We start from the raw sequence: 6,034 nt of genomic DNA, 5'->3' as shown, positions 1-6,034 counted from the left end.
CCCTATCCTATGGCTGCAGGTATCTCGTCCTCTCTGCTGAGTCGCAGCATAATAACTGAGGAGTGTGAAAGGAAACAGAGATAAAATAAATTAAAATTTTATTTTCAGAGAAGCAATAAAGAAATTTTAATTTGACAGTACCTGAAAATATCCTGTTGCGTTTAGGCAAACCCACAAATAAAGGCAAAGAAACAGGATGATGGCACAGTGACCTTTTGATTGGTGTGCCTGGACTGGCTCGGAGGGGATCCCTACCTGTAGAGGTATTTGTTCCCTATGCAGCAAATACATCCAGCATGTGCAGAAGGGAACAGTCGGAGGCCAGCAGTGCACTGCTGGTATGCATCAGCAGCCCAGCTGGTCACAGCGGGAGATGGCCATCCTGGATGGGAAGTGCGTGGCCAAGTTTGATGGCAACACAGTGACCAAGGTAAAGTGTCCAAGCTCTCTGTCAAGAGATAATCAGCTTGAGGGTCCTAACCCCTCCTCAGGCAGGGAGCAAGGAACAAAGGAAAGAGTTTACCTCACTTTTCTTGAGAAACCCAGAAATGTGGTTTTCCCTAATCTGTACCCATTCACAGACTCTGATGGCTCCCTGACCCCAAAGAGGATGCAAGCATGTACTTCACATGTGCTTGACATGCTGTAAGTATTTAATGAAAGACTGCAATTAAAACTGTTATTGTTTTCCTAGACATGTATTCCTCTCTTCCCAGATGTCTTATCTACCTTCTCTCAAGCCCCTGGTAAAAAGAGTCAAGGGTAAGTTCCACTCTAACACACTAGGGGTCTTAAAGACAAGTTCCAAACTGAAACTACCAGCAAACAATTCTTCCAGGACTGGGGAGCTCAACCCCATGTACTCCAGGAACCTCATTACAGAGGCAATGAGAAGCTCCTGGTAAGACCTGCTGGGGAAAACACACTCCCCTAGCCTCCCCCTTGCATCTCACCTTGCCCCTAGAGTGAGGATGGGTGGGGACCATCTCAGGGAGAGCAATCTGATGTTTAGATTCTAGCTCTTTCCCAGCTCAGAGTGACTTTGAACAAGTTAACCTCTCTCCTTACAAATGTTTCCTCTCCTGCCAAAGGAAAAGAAAATAAAGAAAATGGGTCCTGCTTACTAAGCACTAGATATTCCATTTTTTTACCTGTGACAGAATAAAGGCACATTTCTTGTAATTCCTTAGCTGACAGAGAGTGCTGAATGTGATATGCAGAGGGGGAAACTTATTCCTTTGTCAGCTCACTGCTCTCTGTCCCCTCTCAACATGGAGGGTTCACAGGCACCAGCTGAAGATCCAACCACCTGGAGGACCACTTACATGCCCTTGTTTACTGAAAGGCTTACGTTGTGTAAGCCCAACGTCAATGGCATAAAGTCTGAGGCAAGCAATTTCTCAACTGGGCACAGAAAATCATTCAGGTACAAAGGACAGACTGAGTCATTTCCAGGCATAGTAACTTAGTATGCAGGTGGCAAAGAAAGCCCAACCCCATAACCTCTGCCTATTTTCACAGGCCAGCCCCAAAGCTTGGGTCTCAAAATCAGGACATCAGGAGTGACTGACCGAATAACGTCTATAAAAATATGCAGTTCAGGACACACATCTGCTAACCAGCTAACATATACAATCAAGGTCTCCAGACAGCTACCTCTGCCCTAGACTCAGCTTTCACACTGGATTGCCCAGCCACACCCTAACCCTAGTCCTGCCCTCTACAATGCTGACTGAGCAAAGGCGAGAAACCTCTTAAGAAAGGAAAGATTCACTGGTGTTCTGGAAGGTCAGTGTCCCAAGAGACATGAGGAAAAAGAAGTTCAGAGTCATTCCCTCTAACCACTGAACCGGTGAGCCAATGACAAAGTACTAAGTTTTCTCCAGTGGAAATTATATTCTCTTTGAGTGAGAGTGTCTGATCCTGTTGTTATTGTGTGTTTTTTTTAAATTTTATTTATTTAGGATATAATTAACAAACCATGAAGTTCACCCTTTTAATGCTTTTTAAGTCTGAACCTGAAGGTAGAGGAGAAAGCACAGGGCCTCTATTGGATTAAAACAAAATTCCATATACAAATTCCATTTTCAAAGTCCAAGTAAGAAAGATTTTCATCAAAATCTAGATAATAGGTGCTTCTCTTGAACATCTTTACTATAATGGAGATAAGATTGCATTTCTAGATCTGAGGTGGGGATAGGAAGGAGAGGAATATGCAACTGAATTTAGCCACCTATATTCATGAGGGAGTTCAAGACCTAATGTTTGAAGTGTGTAGACCCAGGGCCCTGCTCTCCATAGTCCAAAAAAGGCATGGCACACTGCCCTCTAGTAGCCAGCCTAGCAAATAACAAGTACAAACTAGACAGGTGCTGGGTTTCTTCCTGGAAGGATGTGCTGTTCTCACACTTTAAGGAAGAGAAACTGGAGGGGGGGGGGGGGCGGGATTGATACGCTGTTACCAAGGACTACTAAACAGAGCTGGAAGAATTCCTCTGCTTCCCCTACACATCAGTCTCTGCTTGAAAACATACAATAGACTGCTTTGTAAAGGAAAAAACAAAGTAATTTAAGTTTTTAAAGCACCTATGCCTAAAGCCAGTGAACATGTTCCTAAGAAACAGCTAAATCCTGAACCCATAATGGAATCAAAACCTAGCAGTGCAGAATAAACGTGACAATGGGCTGGGGGTTTAAGGTACTCACTGCCATCTCTATCCAAGGAAAGGGGCGGGCTTACAAAGTAGCTTATAAAAGTATAATCTCAAAAGTAAAAAGAGTAGAATCCATTGTCCAGACCCTATATTCCTTGGGGTCTTTGTTTTTAATTTGCTTTTTATTTTGGAGTAATTTTATATTTACAGAAATTTGTGAAGCCAGAGTATACAGAGTCTTGTATACTCTTTACATGATTCCTCAAATGTTAATATCTTATGGTACCATTGGTCAAAACTAAGAGATTTACACTGCTGTATTTACATGAACTAAACTATAGATATAATTCAGATTTCACCAGTTTCCCCATAAAATGATCTAAGGTTGGGTCTTCAAAAAAAAAAAGTTTCTAGCAAGGAGTCAAAGGATCAAATAAGCAGTACAGCTTAGGAGAAAGAACACCAGATTCTAGTCCCAACTCTGCCACATTCCAACTGTGGAATCTTAGTCTATTTTCTGTGCTGTTAAAGTATTGACTTCTGTCTCAAAGACATTAGTTCTAGACACAACTGCAATTTACATTTTATCTCCTTGCCTAAGCTCATCTGACAACCACGGGCCAGAGGAAGGGAAAAGATATCCCCAACTTGGTAGAGACCTCAGCTGATTTCTCCAGTTAAAGAAATGAATCCGTTTGGGATCTTCAGATCTCAACATTTATTTCAAAAGCCATATATGTCTCAAATGGTGCTGGGGGGCGGGGAGGACGGGGAGCGGGGAATATTGAGAAATATATAAATGGCAGAGACAATAGCTCTCCAACAGCATCCATTTTTTCCCTTCTTCTTGGACACAAAATATATTTATCAGGCTTGTGTTAAAAGGGACCTAAGTGACTAAGTTGCAGTCTCTGGAATATGAGTGGAAGTGTGTACCACATCTAGAGGGGGCCCATGACATCTCCTAAGCAATCCTCCAAGCTCCACTCAGCTTACTGAAATGTTAATGCCCAAAACAATCTTGGAAGCCATGTTGAAGCTGGCACCAGCTTGGTCCCTATATGACTATGGACAGAATCTCAGTCCCACTTCTTCAACCTAACCTAGCTGGATGTTATACGAGTAAGCAGTAGGAAGAAAATTCTCTTGAGAGTCTACCTAGCAGTTTAGCCTACCTACCCTAAGTAATAGAGAGAACTCGTGTCAATTCCATTGCCTGGCTTCTGGAGCTGCACTTGCACCCTCAGGTGCCCAGAACCAAGCTGCCCAAAGGTCTGAGTTCTGGCACACTGCCACTTTACAAGCAGGTCTCCTTGCTTCCCTTTACTTTACCCCTTCTAGTCCCATTCCGATCCTTCCCAAAGACCCTATTCTAATGAGTTAAGGTGCAGATTCTCCTTTAAAAACAAAAATTTTGAGGCTGGGCTGGGGGTGTGGATCTTTGGTAGAACACTTGCCTATCATGTGTGAGACACTGGGTTCATCCCCAGCACCCCCCCGAACGCACACACACACACACACACACACGCACACACACACACAAAACCTTGGCTAATTTTTGCTGTTTTCTTCACCTGGAGTTTCATGTCACTAAGTTCCTAACAGCTTTCATCTGATGTTTTAAAATAATAGCTCATGATGTGCATATATAACACTTTACTTATTAGTTCCCTTAGTGATGGATATCTAAGTTGCCTCTAGCTTCTTGTTATGCAAACTATACATAAACATCCTTACATGTAACTACTTTAGGATTTTTGCAAGTCTCTCTGAAGGATACAGCCAGGAGTGGAACTGTTTATATATATATTTGATATATTAGTTATCTCCTACTTTGCAACAAATTACCTACCCTAAATGCAAATTATCTACTGTAAGTGTTGTAGCATTTTAAAACAGTAACAACTCACAGAATGAGAAAAAGTATTTGCAAATCATATCCTATAAGGGACATATCACCAAAATATATAAAGCTTTTCCCCCACCTCCAGAGCTGGGGAATAAAACCCAGGGCTTCACACATGCTAGGCAAGCATTCTACCACTGAGCTACATACTCAGGTCCCTCTAGAGAATTCTGAACATAAAAGTGTGTATGTACATATTTATGACCTATATATGATCTATATGTGTGTGTATATATAATTGGATTGTCATATATATGAAAAATAGGCAAAGGATTTCAATAAATAAAGATGTTCAATATCATTAGCCATTATGGAAATGAAAACCAAAACAATAATCAGATATACCACTTCACATCCACTAGGATGGCTATGATCAAAAAGACAGGTAATAAAAAGTATTGGCAAGGATATAAATAAACCAGAATTTTCATATACTTCTTCAGAAAAAGTTTGGCAGTTCCTCAAAAAGTTACATGGAGTTACATATGACCCAAAAATTCCATATATATATATATATATATATATATATATCCATGAAAAATGAAAACATACATCTGAAAACTTGTACATGAATTGTTCATGCAGCATTATTCATAATACCCCAAAAATGGGAACAACTTGAATATCCACCAAATAATGTATGGATGAATGAAAAGTGTATTCCATAAAAAAGAACATCATTCAATCATAAAAAGAAAGGAAGCAGACAGACGTGATAACATGGATGAACCTTGAAAACAGTATGCTAAGGGAAAGAAGCCAGACACAAGAGGCCATATATTGTATGATAATTCCATTCACATATTATATGAAAGTCCAGAATAAATGAATCTATAGAGATAGAAAGTAGAGTAGTGGTTGTCCATGTTTGGGGAAGTTGTGGGAAAGTAGGAATTAAATGCTAATAGGGTATTGGGTTTCCTATATCTACCAGGTGATGAAAATAGTTTAAAATTAATTGTGATGGCTGCACAATTCTGAGATACACAAAACCACTGAATCATACTTAAAAGGGATGAATTGCATAGTGGGTAAATTAAATCTCAGTAATGCTGTTTTTTGAAAAAAAAAAAAAATATATATATATATATATACTGTTTCTTTGAGTTAAGAAGATGGACCTAAATGGTTCTGGCTCAGGATTCCTCAGCAGGTTGTGGTCAAGTTGTCAATCAGGGCTAAAAAGAACTGAGGGAATGAGCAGAGCTGGAGGATCCACTTCCAAAGGGGCTCACTCAAATGGATGGCTACTTGGAGCTGACTACAGCTGAAAGACTTCAGTGCCTCTCTACATGGGCCTTTCCAGAGGGTTGTCTGAATGTCTTGACATGGAGCTGACTTGGCTTCCTCTAGACCAAGTGATCCAAGAGAATACAAGGCAGATGCTTTAATGTCTTCCATGACCTAGCTTCATAAGTCACACATTTCCAGTACATCCTATGGGTTGTACAAGTCAGCCCTATTCATTGTGGGA

The sequence above is a fragment of the Marmota monax genome, unplaced genomic scaffold (assembly GCF_021218885.2).
Source record: "Marmota monax isolate L192 unplaced genomic scaffold, Marmota_monax_Labrador192_F-V1.1 WCK01_AAM20220418_F8-fsc00081, whole genome shotgun sequence".
In the NCBI taxonomy this organism is placed as follows: Eukaryota; Metazoa; Chordata; class Mammalia; order Rodentia; family Sciuridae; genus Marmota; species Marmota monax.
The sequence above is the reverse complement of the archived record's forward strand: the minus strand, read 5'-3'. Positions refer to the sequence as shown.